The following is a 14,510-nucleotide window of genomic DNA, read 5'->3' as shown; positions in this document are numbered from 1 at the left end:
TTAACTTTTCAAGGTATCTAGTATCTTTAACTTACGGTCGGGTCACACTTTTAACTGCTAATATTTCTACACAAATTACGGTGACCAAATAATATAAACTACGATCCTCATTACTTTTTTACTTGTAAGAATATATGATACCCACGCATGATTTTTTCCTACATACATATACCCATGCATGATTTTTTCCTACCTACATATACCCATGCAAGAAAATATATTGCGTACTCTGGGTACATACATACACAAAAATCTAATGGACACGTACTAAATATTCTGGGTATATATATATAAAAAATATAATCTGTTACATACTAAATATTCTAGGTATATACCTACTAAAAATTCTAATTAGTGCGTATCAAGTAAACGAATCCGTACCTACCTAATCTAATTGGTACTTACTAAATATTCTAGGTATATACATCGAAAAAAAATCTATTGTGTACGTACTAAATATTATAGGTATAAACATAGATAAAAATCTAATGCGTACATACTAAATATTCTGGGTATGAAACTGACGCATGATTTTCTCCCTACGTACATATACCCATGCAAGAAAATATATTGCGTAATTTGAGTATATACATACACAAAAAATATAATGTGTTACATATTAAATATTCTAGGTGTATACATACACAAAAAATATAATGCATTACATACTAAATATTCTAGATATAAGCCTAAAAAATCTAATGAATGTGTACCAAATAAACGAATCCGTACAGACCTAAACTAATTGGTACGTAATAAATATTCTGGGTATATACATACCAAATAAATGAATTCTGCGTACGTACTAAATATTATGGCTATATACATATAAAAATCTAACGAGTAGATACTAAATAAATGAATTCATACATACATAGTTCGTACATGTATGAAATAAATATATGTATACCTAATGTTTAGTATTTTTTTTCCTTCTAAAGTTATGTTACCATGCATGGCATGTTTAATGACATCCATTAAATGATACACGTCATAATTGTTTCAAAATTGGCAGTTATTAATGGATTGACCAGTTACCTTATATACATATCACAATAGCACGCATCTAAATGCAATCAAATGGTGGAAAAGCAAGTAGGCTAGGCACCTAGGTGCCCCAAACGGTTGAGCATATAAGATGTGTCAACACATACATAGAAGGCCATTACAACTCCAGCAGTATCCCCGGTGGGTAATTTGATCCTCATGTGGAATAACCCTGAACCATACATCATCTTGGATATAAATCCAGCTCCTGCACCCGACGGAGAGGCAAAGAAACAAACATTTAGTCAAATTTAATCAACTAGAGTGCACTTAAATCACATGATTAGCATAAACTCTTGATCATCCATGCTTAGGAGAAAGTGTGTGAGGTACTCCCTCTGATTCAATAAAAGTGTCACAACTTTGATCTAAAGTTAGTTCAACTTTAGTTCAAACTTGTGACACTTAATATAGATCGGAGGGAGTACCATATATGGTGCAACAAAATGACGATAGGTACCAGAGTTTCTATCCATGGTGAGGGAAACTTGTGTCCCCTGATTGGCTAGGTGATAACCATCAGCACCCCATACTGGCACGAAGTTCTCACTGAACACCGTCACTGGCGCTCCCAGGCTAAGTACGATGGAGAGGAGGAGGACGAGGAGGAGAGCCCATGGCTGCAAACTAGAAGTCATTGCTAACTGGATTAACAGGAGATCTATGTGTGCATCTTGTTTAATCAAGTTCTAAGCTCAGTCTGACACGGCTTCAACATATTAGACCACGACTCTTATATAGACTAGGGCCATTGAAAATTTAATCAAGTAAAAATAGCCGTAAATATATATATATATATATATATATATATATATATATATATATATATATATATATATTTACTAGAAAGTAATGTATATATATTTACTGAAAGATATGGTCTTGTACAAATCTTTAGAAGTCTTTTGTTATTTTTGGCATATTAACATTAATATTGAAAATTAATTAAATTAAATCTTTACAGCTCTTTTGTTAGTTATTGTTTTGTCGTCTATTATTTAAAATTTTCTTAATCCCTTCTGCTATTTTAGATAACACACAATATTGCAAGATATATTCTTTGTCCATTAGAGGAACATATAAAGCGAAGGGGGTAGAAAAGAAATAAATACGACAAGTTCGACATTGACTGCGTAAGGCATCACACTGCAAGAAGATACACTCGGATCCTGAACGAAAAATCTTTCGCATGTTTCCCAAGGTTTTACACTCAAAGAAAACTTTCTTACATAAATTGTGTAGCATCAATCTCATATAATACATGTACAACTATCAGAAGCTACACAATTGGACATGCCAACATTAACTGTTTCTAACCAGATGGGATACATGTCCAGGGTATATTCAGAAACATTAGTGAAACCATCATACTCCACAATGACCACCGGATCCTTCCTAAATTGCCAAGGGCCTCCCTCCATGACACGCTTCCAATCCCCAAGGCAGTGACACTGCGCCAAGAACAGATTCGGCCCCTTGATATTGAAAGTAACTCCTTGGGCACAAGCCCATGCGTTCCTCATTGAATTCAGTAACGCCGCATGACTAAACGGCCTCATAGTATGAACCCTAAACAAGCACAGCCATCGAACCTCCTTAATCAACTCCCCTACCTCCCCTGACAGATCAAGATCGTCCTCCTCCTCACCATGAAGATTAAGACCCTCAAAAATGTCTTCCAACTCAGGATCAGGACCAAATTGGTCCCATCCATGAACATCCTCCTCCCGATCTTCAACTACAACCTCATCCTCCGCGTTCTCTGTAGAACCACCCCTACCCGGAGCGGCAGGTGCCCTGGGCTCCTTCCGCTGACCTCCCTTACCTTCCTCTCCTTCCCTAAACCCTACCCCGCCTTGCACTTCCTGCTTACCGCCCCCGTCATCCTTGGATTCCAGATCCGCCATGCAGCACCTCAGACTTGTTCCCGAGGGTTTGGCCTGCGAGACGCCCGTCGCGATCGCTAATCCAAATGATAGATTTGTTGGGTGGACTCCGGCGCCGCCGTCGGAGGAAAAGGTGGACTCTAGGGAAACCCTAGAGGAAAAGGTAATAGTGAAATACGTCTTTTCAAATGAGTGGCATTAGTGTTTTGAATATATATTCCACGTTCGGTTTTTAAGAAATGAGCGAACTCTATTTTTCTGAAAGAGTGAATTATTGAAATGGGTGAAATAGTTTTTCTTGAAGAGTGGTTTTTTTAAATGAGTGAAATATGCTATTCAAAATGAGTGAAATAAATTTTTAGAATTGACTGAAATCAGTTTTGTGAAATGAACGAAAACTATCCCTTGAATAATGGAATTGTTCGAGGCAGTGATTCTAAGGACATATAGTGGACCCGCAGCCGTAACCGCCTTTTCGTCCCGGCGCCAGTTTAACGCAGAAAAAAAAAAAAAAGGTCACGCGCGTGTGGCGACCCGACCGCAGCACGTGTGAGCACTTTGTGAAATCATGGCTTGATTGTATCCATAGGTTTTTTATAGTTTTTTCTAACATCAGGTTTTTTCATAGTTGATGATTGTATTAACACAAGATCGCCTCATTTTTTTTAGCGAAATAACACAAGCTCACCTTAGGACTTAAAATGTCTATGCAATTTCACAGTGTGTCTTTTTTGACATACCACGTGAACAATATTAATTCTAGCACACAAATGTAAAACTCTCATTTTTTTGGAAGAGTTTTCACACGAATGACAAATAATTTACAAGAATGATAAATAATTTTAGGAGAGTTCTAGTTTTTTTTAAATGAGATATTGAAGGAAATATGCCCTCGAGGCAATAATAATATTATTATTTTATTTCCTTATATCATGATAAATGTTTATTATTCATGCTAGAATTGTATTATCCGGAAACATAATACTTGTGTGAATACATAGACAAACTAAACGTCACTAGTATGCCTCTACTTGACTAGCTCATTAATCAAAGATGGTTATGTTTCCTAACCATAGACATGTGTTGTCATTTGATTAACGAGATCACATTATGAGGAGAATGATGTGATTGACATGACCCATTCCATTAGCTTAGCACCCGATCGTTTAGTATGTTGCTATTACTTTCTTCATAACTTATACATGTTCCTATGACTATGAGATTATGCAACTCGTTTGCCGGAGGAACACTTTATGTGCTACCAAACGTCACAATGTATCTGGGTGATTATAAAGGTGCTCTACAGGTGTCTCCAAAGGTACATGTTGGGTTGGCGTATTTCGAGATTAGGATTTGTCACTCCGATTGTTAGAGAGGTATCTCCGGGCCCTCTCGGTAATGCACATCACCTAAGCCTTGCAAGCAATGCAACTAATGAGTTAGTTGCGAGATGATGTATTACAGAACAAGTAAAGAGACTTGTCGGCAACGAGATTGAACTAGGTATTGAGATACCGACGATCGAATCTCGGGCAAGTAACATACCGATGACAAAGGAAACAACGCATGTTGTTATGCGGTCTGACCGATAAAAGATCTTCGTAGAATATGTGGGAGTCAATATGAGCATCCAGGTTCCGCTATTGGTTATTGACCGGAGACGTGTCTCGGTCATGTCTACATTGTTCTCGAACCCGTAGGGTCCGCACGCTTAAGGTTTCAATGACAGTTATATTATGAGTTTATTAGTTTTGATGTACCGAAGTTAGTTCGAAGTCCCGGATATGATCATGGACATAACGAGGAGTCTCAAAATGGTCGAGACATAAAAATTGATATATTGTATGGCTACATTTGGACACCGGAAGTGTTCCGGGGAAGTTTCGGATAAAACCGGAGTACCGGGGGGTTACCGGAACCCCCCGGGGGTTAATGGGCCTCATGGGCCTAAAGTGGAGAAGAGGAGGGGTGGCCAGGGCAGGCCGCGCGCCCCCTCTCCCCCTAGTCCGAATTGTACAAGGAGGGAGGGGCGGCGCCCCCCCCTTTCCTTCCTCTCCTCTCTCCCTTCCTTCCCCCTCTCCTACTTGGACAAGGAAAAGGAGGGAGTCCTACTCCCGGTAGGAGTAGGACTCCTCCCTGGCGCGCCTCATCATGGCCGGCCGCCCCTCCCCCTTGCTCCTTTATATACGGGGGCAGGGGGGCACCTCTAGACACAACAATTGATCCTTGAGATCTCTTAGCCGTGTGCGGTGCCCGCCTCCACCATAATCCTCGATAATATTGTAGTGGTGCTTAGGTGAAGCCCTGCGACGGTAGAACATCAAGATCGTCACCACGCCGTCGTGCTGACGGAACTCTTCCCCGACACTTTGCTGGATCGGAGTCCGGGGATCGTCATCGAGCTGAACGTGTGCTAGAACTCGGAGGTGTCGTAGTTTCGGTGCTTGATCGGTCGGGCCGTGAAGACGTACGACTACAACAACCGCGTTGTTATAACGCTTCCGCTTTTGGTCTACGAGGGTACGTGGACAACACTCTCCCTCTCGTTGCTATGCATCACCATGATCTTGAGTGTGCGTAGGAATTTTTTTGAAATTACTACGTTTCCCAACAGTGGCATTCGAGCCTAGGTTTTATGTGTTGATGTTATATGCATGAGTAGAACACAAGTGAGTTGTGGGCGATATAAGTCATACTGCTTACCAGCATGTCATCCTTTGGTTCAGCGGTATTGTTGGATGAAGCGGCCCGAACCGACATTACGCGTACGCTTACGCGAGACTGGTTCTACCGACGTGCTTTGCACACAGGTGGCTGGCGGGTGTCAGTTTCTCCAACTTTAGTTGAACCGAGTGTGGCTACGCCCGGTCCGTGCGAAGGTTAAAACAGCACCAACTTGACAAACTATCGTTGTGGTTTTGATACGTAGGTAAGATTGATTCTTGCTTAAGCCCATAGCAGCCACGTAAAACTTGCAACAAACAAAGTAGAGGACGTCTAACTTGTTTTTGCAGGGCATGTTGTGATGTGATATGGTCAAGACATGATGCTAAATTTTATTGTATGAGATGATCATGTTTTGTAACCGAGTTATCGGCAACTGGCAGGAGCCATATGGTTGTCGCTTTATTGTATGCAATGCAATCGCGCTGTAATGCTTTACTTTATCACTAAGCGGTAGCGATAGTCGTGGAAGCATAAGATTGGCGAGACGACAACGATGCTACGATGGTGATCAAGGTGTCATGCCGGTGACGATGGTGATCATTAATGTACTTCGGAGATGGAGATCACAAGTACAAGAAGATGATGGCCATATCATATCACTTATATTGATTGCATGTGATGTTTATCTTTTATGCATCTTATCTTGCTTTGATTGACGGTAGCATTATAAGATGATCTCTCACTAATTATCAAGAAGTGTTCTCCCTGAGTATGCATCGTTGCCAAAGTTCGTCGTGCCCAGACACCACATGATGATCGGGTGTGATAAGCTCTACGTCCATCTACAACGGGTGCAAGCCAGTTTTTGCACACGCAGAATACTCAGGTTAAACTTGATGAGCCTAGCATATGCAGATATGGCCTCGGAACACTGAGACCGAAAGGTCGAGCGTGAATCATATAGTAGATATGATCAACATAGCAATGTTCACCATTGAAAAATACTCCATTTCATGTGATGATCTGTTATGGTTTAGTTGATTTGGATCACGTAATCACTTAGAAGATTAGAGGGATGTCTTTCTAAGTGGGAGTTCTTAAGTAATATGATTAATTGAACTTAAATTTATCATGAACTTAGTACCTGATAGTATCTTGCTTGTTTATGTTTGATTGTAGATAGATGGCCCGTGCTGTTGTTCCGTTGAATTTTAATGTGTTCCTTGAGAAAGAAAAGTTGAAAGATGATGGTAGCAATTACACGGACTGGGTCCGTAACTTGAGGATTATCCTCATTGCTGCACAGAAGAATTACGTCCTGGAAGCACCGCTGGGTGCCAGGCCTGCTGCTGGAGCAACACCAGATGTTATGAACGTCTGGCAGAGCAAAGCTGATGACTACTCGATAGTTCAGTGTGCCATGCTTTATGGCTTAGAATCGGGACTTCAACGACGTTTTGAACATCATGGAGCATATGAGATGTTCAGGAGTTGAAGTTAATATTTCAAGCAAATGCCCGGATTGAGAGATATGAAGTCTCCAATAAGTTCTATAGCTGCAAGATGGAGGAGAACAGTTCTGTCAGTGAGCATATACTCAAAATGTCTGGGGTATAATAATCACTTGATTCAATTGGGAGTTAATCTTCCAGATGATTGCGTCATTGACAGAATTCTCCAATCACTGCCACCTAGCTATAAGAGCTTCGTGATGAACTATAATATGCAAGGTATGAATAAGACTATTCCCGAGCTCTTTGCAATGCTGAAAGCTGCGGAGGTAGAAATCAAGAAGGAGCATCAAGTGTTGATGGTCAACAAGACCACTGGTTTCAAGAAAAAGGGCAAAGGGAAGAAGAAGGGGAACTTCAAGAAGAACAACAAGCAAGTTGCTACTCAAGAGAAGAAACCCAAATCTGGACCTAAGCCTGAAACTGAGTGCTTCTACTACAAGCAGACTGGTCACTGGAAGCGGAACTGCCCGAAGTATTTGGCGGATAAGAAGGATGGTAAGATGAACAAAGGTATATGTGATATACATGTTATTGATGTGTACTTTACTAGAGCTCGCAGTAGCACCTGGGTATTTGATACTGGTTCTGTTGCTAATATTTACAACTCGAAACAGGGACTACGGATTAAGCGAACACTGGCGAAGGACGAGGTGACGATGCGCGTGGGAAATGGTTCCAAAGTCGATGTGATCGCGGTCGGCACGCTACCTCTACATCTACCATCGGGATTAGTATTAGACCTAATTAATTGTTATTTGGTGCCAGCTTTGAGCATGAACATTATATATGGATCTTGTTTAATGCGAGACGGTTATTCATTTAAATCAGAGAATAATGGTTGTTCTATTTATATGAGTAATATCTTTTATGGTCATGCACCTTTGAAGAATGGTCTATTTTTGATGAATCTCGATAGTAGTGATACACATATTCATAATGTTGAAACCAAAAGATGTAGAGTTGATAATGATAGTGCAACTTATTTGTGGCACTGCCGTTTAGGTCATATCGGTATAAATCGCATGAAGAAACTCCATACTGATGGACTTTTGGAATCACTTGATTATGAATCACTTGGTACTTGCGAACCGTGCCTCATGGGCAAGATGACTAAAACACCGTTCTCCGGTACTATGGAGAGAGCAACAGATTTGTTGGAAATCATACATACAGATGTATGTGGTCCAATGAATGTTGAAGCTCGTGGCGGATATCGTTATTTTCTCACTTCCACAGATGATTTAAGCAGATATGGGTATATCTACTTAATGAAACATAAGTCTGAAACATTTGAAAAGTTCAAAGAATTTCAGAGTGAAGTTGAAAATGATCGTAACAAGAAAATAAAGTTTCTACGATCTGATCGTGGAGGAGAATATTTGAGTTACGAGTTTGGTCTACATTTGAAACAATGCGGAATAGTTTCGCAACTCACGCCACTCGGAACACCACAGCGTAGTGGTGTGTCCGAACGTGGTAATTGTACTTTACTTGATATGGTGCGATCTATGATGTCTCTTACAGATTTACCGCTATCGTTTTGGGGTTATGCTTTAGAGACGGCCGCATTCACGTTAAATAGGGCACCATCAAAATGCGTTGAGACGATGCCTTATGAACTGTGGTTTGGCAAGAAACCAAAGTTGTCGTTTCTGAAAGTTTGGGGCTGCGATGCTTATGTGAAAAAACTTCAACCTGATAAGCTCGAACCCAAATCGGAGAAATGTGTCTTCATAGGATACCCAAAGGAAACTGTTGGGTACATCTTCTATCACAGATCCGAAGGCAAGACATTTGTCGCTAAGAATGGATTCTTTCTAGAGAAGGAGTTTCTCTCGAAAGAAGTGAGTGGGAGGAAAGTAGAACTTGATGAGGTAACTGTACCTGCTCCCTTATTGGAAAGTAGTACATCGCAGAAAACGGTTTCTGTGACACCTACACCAATTAGTGAGGAAGCTAATGATAATGATCATGAAACTTCAGAACAAGTTACTACCGAACCTCGTAGATCAACCAGAGTAAGATCCGCACCAGAGTGGTACGGTAATCCTGTTCTGGAAGTCATGCTACTAGATCATGATGAACCTACGAACTATGAAGAAGCGATGGTGAGCCCAGTTTCTGAAAATGGCTTGAAGCCATGAAATCTGAGATGGGATCCATGTATGAGAACAAAGTGTGGACTTTGGTTGACTTGCCCAATGATCGGCAAGCAATAGAGAATAAATGGATTTTCAAGAAGAAGACTGACGCTGATGGTAATATTACTGTCTACAAACCTCGACTTGTCGCAAAAGGGTTTCGACAAGTTCAAGGGATTGACTACGATGAGACCTTCTTACCCGTAGCGATGCTTAAGTCTGTCCAAATCATGTTAGCAATTGCCGCATTTTATGATTATGAAATTTGGCAGATGGATGTCAAAACTGCATTCCTGAATGGATTTCTGGAAGAAGAGTTGTATATGATGCAGCCGGAAGGTTTTGTCGATCCAAAGGGAGCTAACAAAGTGTGCAAGCTCCAGCGATCCATTTATGGACTGGTGCAAGCCTCTCGGAGTTGGAATAAACGCTTTGATAGTGTGATCAAAGCATTTGGTTTTGTACAGACTTTTGGAGAAGCCTGTATTTACAAGAAAGTGAGTGGGAGCTCTGTAGCATTTCTGATATTATATGTAGATGACATATTACTAATCGGAAATGATATAGAATTTCTGGATAGCATAAAGGGATACTTGAATAAGAGTTTTTCAATGAAAGACCTCGGTGAAGCTGCTTACATATTGGGCATTAAGATCTACCGAGATAGATCAAGACGCTTAATTGGACTTTCACAAAGCACATACCTTGACAAAATTTTAAAAAAGTTCAAAATGGATCAAGCAAAGAAAGGATTCTTGCCTGTGTTACAAGGTGTGAAATTGAGTAAGACTCAATGCCCGACCAATGCAGAAGATAGAGAGAAAATGAAAGATGTTCCCTATGCTTCAGCCATAGGCTCTATCATGTATGCAATGCTGTGTACCAGACCTGACGTGTGTCTTGCTATAAGTCTAGCAGGGAGGTACCAAAATAATCCAGGAGTGGATCACTGGACAGCGGTCAAGAACATCCTGAAATACCTGAAAAGGACTAAGGATATGTTTCTCGTATATGAAGGTGACAAAGAGCTCATCATAAATGGTTACGTTGATGCAAGCTTTGACACTGATCCGGACGATTCTAAATCTCAAACCGGATACGTGTTTACATTAAACGGTGGAGCTGTCAGTTGGTGCAGTTCTAAACAAAGCATTGTGGCGGGATCTACATGTGAAGCGGAGTACATAGCTGCTTCGAAAGCAGCAAACGAAGGAGTCTGGATGAAGGAGTTCATATCCGATCTAGGTGTCATACCTAGTGCATCGGGTCCAGTGAAAATCTTTTGTGACAATACTGGTGCAATTGCCTTGGCAAAGGAATCCAGGTTTCACAAGAGAACCAAGCACATCAAGAGACGCTTCAATTACATCCAGGATCTAGTATAGGTGGGAGACATAGAGATTAGCAAGATACATACGGATCTGAATATTGCAGACCCGTTGACTAAGCCTCTTCCACGAGCAAAACATGATCAGCACCAAAGCTCCATGGGTGTTAGAATCATTACCGTGTAATCTAGATTATTGACTCTAGTTCAAGTGGGAGACTGAAGGAAATATGCCCTGGAGGCAATAATAATGTTATTATTTTATTTCCTTATATCATGATAAATGTTTATTATTCATGCTAGAATTGTATTATCCGGAAACATAATACTTGTGTGAATACATAGACAAACTAAACGTCACTAGTATGCCTCTACTTGACTTGCTCATTAATCAAAGATGGTTATGTTTCCTAACCATAGACATGTCTTGTCATTTGATTAACGGGATCACATTATTAGGAGAATGATGTGATTGACATGACCCATTCCATTAGCTTAGCTCCCGATCGTTTAGTATGTTGCTATTGCTTTCTTCATAACTTATACATGTTCCTATAACTATGAGATTATGCAACTCCCGTTTGCCGGAGGAACACTTTGTGTGCTACCAAACGTCACAATATAACTGGGTGATTATAAAGGTGCTCTACAGGTGTCTCCAAAGGTACATGTTGGGTTGGCGTATTTCGAGATTAGGATTTGTCACTCCGATTATCGGAGAGGTATCTCTGGGCCCTCTCGGTAATACACATCACCTAAGCCTTGCAAGCAATGCAACTAATGAGTTAGTTGCGAGATGATGTATTACAGAACGAGTAAAGAGACTTGCCGGCAATGAGATTGAACTAGGTATTGAGATACCGACGATCGAATCTCGGGCAAGTAACATACCGATGACAAAGGGAACAACGTATGTTGTTATGCGGTCTGACCGATAAAAGATCTTCGTAGAATATGTGGGAGCCAATATGAACATCCAGGTTCCGCTATTGGTTATTGACCGGAGACGTGTATCGGTCATGTCTACATTGTTCTCGAACCCGTAGGGTCCGCACGCTTAAGGTTTCGATGACAGTTATATTATGAGTTTATTAGTTTTGATGTACCAAAGTTAGTTTGAAGTCCCGGATGTGATCACGGACATAACGAGGAGTCTCGAAATGGTCGAGACATAAATATTGATATATTGGACGGCTATATTCGGACACCGGAAGTGTTCTGGGGAAGTTTCGGATAAAACCGGAGTAGCAGGGGGTTACCGGAACCTCCCGGGGGTTAATGGGCCTCATGGGCCTAAAGTGGAGAAGAGGAGGGGCGGCCAGGGCAGGCCGCGCGCCCCCTCTCCCCCTAGTCCGAATTGGACAAGGAGGAAGGGGCGGCGCCCCCCCTTTCCTTCCTCTCCTCTCTCCCTTCCTTCCCCCTCTCCTACTTGGACAAGGAAAAGGAGGGAGTCCTACTCCTGGTAGGAGTAGGATTCCTCCCTGGCGCGCCTCATCATGGCCGGCCGCCCCTCCCCCTTGCTCCTTTATATACGGGGGCAGGAGGGCACCTCTAGACACAACAATTGATCCTTGAGATCTCTTAGCCGTGTGCGGTGCCCCCCTCCACCATAATCCTCGATAATATTGTAGCGGTGCTTAGGCGAAGCCCTGCGATGGTAGAACATCAAGATCGTCACCACGCCGTCGTGCTGACGGAACTCTTCCCCGACACTTTGCTGGATCAGAGTCTGGGGATCGTCATTGAGTTGAACGTGTGCTAGAACTCGGAGGTGCTGTAGTTTTGGTGCTTGATCGGTCGGGTCGTGAAGACGTACGACTACATCAACCGCATTGTTATAACGCTTCCGCTTTCGGTCTACGAGGGTACGTGGACAACACTCTCCCCTCTCGTTGCTATGCATCACCATGATCTTGAGTGTGCGTAGGTTTTTTTTGAAATTACTACGTTTCCCAACAGATATACCCCCGGCCTCTGCATCTGGACGGTGCATGCAGCCATATTATTAATTATTCACAAGGACCTTACAAAATAATACATCAATATGTCTGAAGCCATCATCTTAGCAACACATCTGTCGCTACTCCTATCACCTTGATGAAGGGGTAACAAATGTCCGAACATAATACCAAACATACATCGCACCAAATCCTAACATCCAAAGCCGGATGCCCCAACCAAGCCACAATGTTGGGATTGGGTCACACACTGGTCTGGCGCACTCTTAGAGGCCGCCGCCACCACCAACCACTGATCCATCTCCAGAGCAGGTCCTGACGCACCAACCTTGCCAGGCCTGCCGTCGACGCCACCATGGCGTCAGACAACGCCACCATCCCACGCGTGTCCATGCACGCGCGCCCATCGTCGAAACTCCGCGGTGCCATGCCGCCGTGATCCGACATCTGCCCTGCAGTAGATGTACATAAGAATTCCCATTTCCCCTCGTCCCTCTTCTGCGAGCTCCGCGCCTCTCCAAAGAGTCGTGGCAGCGTAGGCGCGCCTCGTATCGCAACTCCCAGCAGATCTGCCCGGGTGGGGGGGTACCGCTGGAGATGGAAGACAAAGTGAGCCGGCGGAAAATAATATGTTGCAGAGAGGATGAAACAGTAGGTTTGTGTGAGGTTGCTATGGCTTTTTAGAGTGTAGCGGACACAGGGGAGCCGACCCATCGGTCATGCATGGGGTCTGAGACGGGATCTTGGGTGGGACGGTGCGTTGGAATATAGAGAGAGGAAAGTGGGGGCGATGGGTTGGGCTGAATGACGGAAAGATACGTCTGTGGGTAGCCTCTCTCGGCAGTAACTGAAAGCTAACGTGGCTGTTATGTGTAGTGCTGGGTCCCGCGTGTAAAGCTCTAATAAAGCGCCGATGTTGTAGTGCTGCTGATGTGGATAAGCTGTCTGTCAAGAGAAATAAGATAGTGTGATGATTTTTTAGGTATATAGGATTCTCACATGAAAATTCTGGTGCATTCGGAAAGCACGTGTTCTATTTGTTTAAAAGTGAAGATATCCATACTTTACATAACATTCTTAGCACTGGTCTCATATATATAAAGCTACCGAAAGCATAATGTACATGGCAACATCATCTTCAATGGCCTTCAAACATATCTTGCGTATACATTGAGAAAAATCCATCTGGATCTGGGAATATGTGAGGAAACCTCCGCATTGACTCTATCGCCATCAATTCAAAGGGATGTATAAATGGAACATCTTGTTTTGTATCAACATGCGGTACCGAAAGCTGGCGCCGGCACATGGGGCAACTTCCCTTCATCTTGAGCCACCTCTCCACGCACCGTCCATGGAAGATGTGTCCGCACGGTGTCTTCATCCAAGCGGTCTCCGTGACCTTCTCTTGACCCAAGCATATGGGGCATCCTTCACTATCGGATGGCGCCTCCGTTGGTTTTAGCACCTCGCCCGCGGTGGCAGTCGAGAACTCCTCAGGCTCAGGCTGACTTGGTTCCATGACAGAAGTACTCTTTCCATGCTACCAGAACGGCACTACGGCGAGTTTCTGGCCGGGCGATCGCTGATTTGGGTATTAGGATGACCGGCGCGCGAATTTTGCTCCGACGGCGAAAAGTAAAGTTGGCTCGTACGTGTGGTTCTGTGATTGTTGGAGAGGGCATATATGGATTGGTAACTAGCGCAACGGGAGTAGGACACGGTCAGCGATGGATGGACGAGTAGGATTCAATTTCAGGGACGATCAACGTGTACGAGCGTGACTCGGTCCCAGCTCCATCATCAGGCACTCCTGCTTGCGGTAGGGCCTGACCAGTGACCAGCACGCTGCACGCAGCACCATCCCGAACAGCCGGTGAGGTCGCCGGCGCCAGCGACCGTGACCCATGACGCGCCGGTTACAAGAACCATGATCGTCGCGGTGGAGGATGGTTCAGATGTTCAGTCCC

At 43.0% G+C, this 14,510-nt stretch overlaps 1 pseudogene; it reads right to left on the bottom strand.

The window, feature by feature from the left end:
- LOC119271339 overlaps positions 1-1,711 on the bottom strand; it is a 36,003-nt pseudogene extending 34,292 nt beyond the window's left edge.
- Between the last annotated feature and the right edge of the window lie 12,799 nt (positions 1,712-14,510).

Source organism: Triticum dicoccoides, chromosome 3A, assembly GCF_002162155.2.
Source record: "Triticum dicoccoides isolate Atlit2015 ecotype Zavitan chromosome 3A, WEW_v2.0, whole genome shotgun sequence".
Taxonomy (NCBI): domain Eukaryota; kingdom Viridiplantae; phylum Streptophyta; class Magnoliopsida; order Poales; family Poaceae; genus Triticum; species Triticum dicoccoides.
Note: the sequence above shows the minus strand (reverse complement) of the source record. Positions and strands in the feature narration are given on the sequence as shown.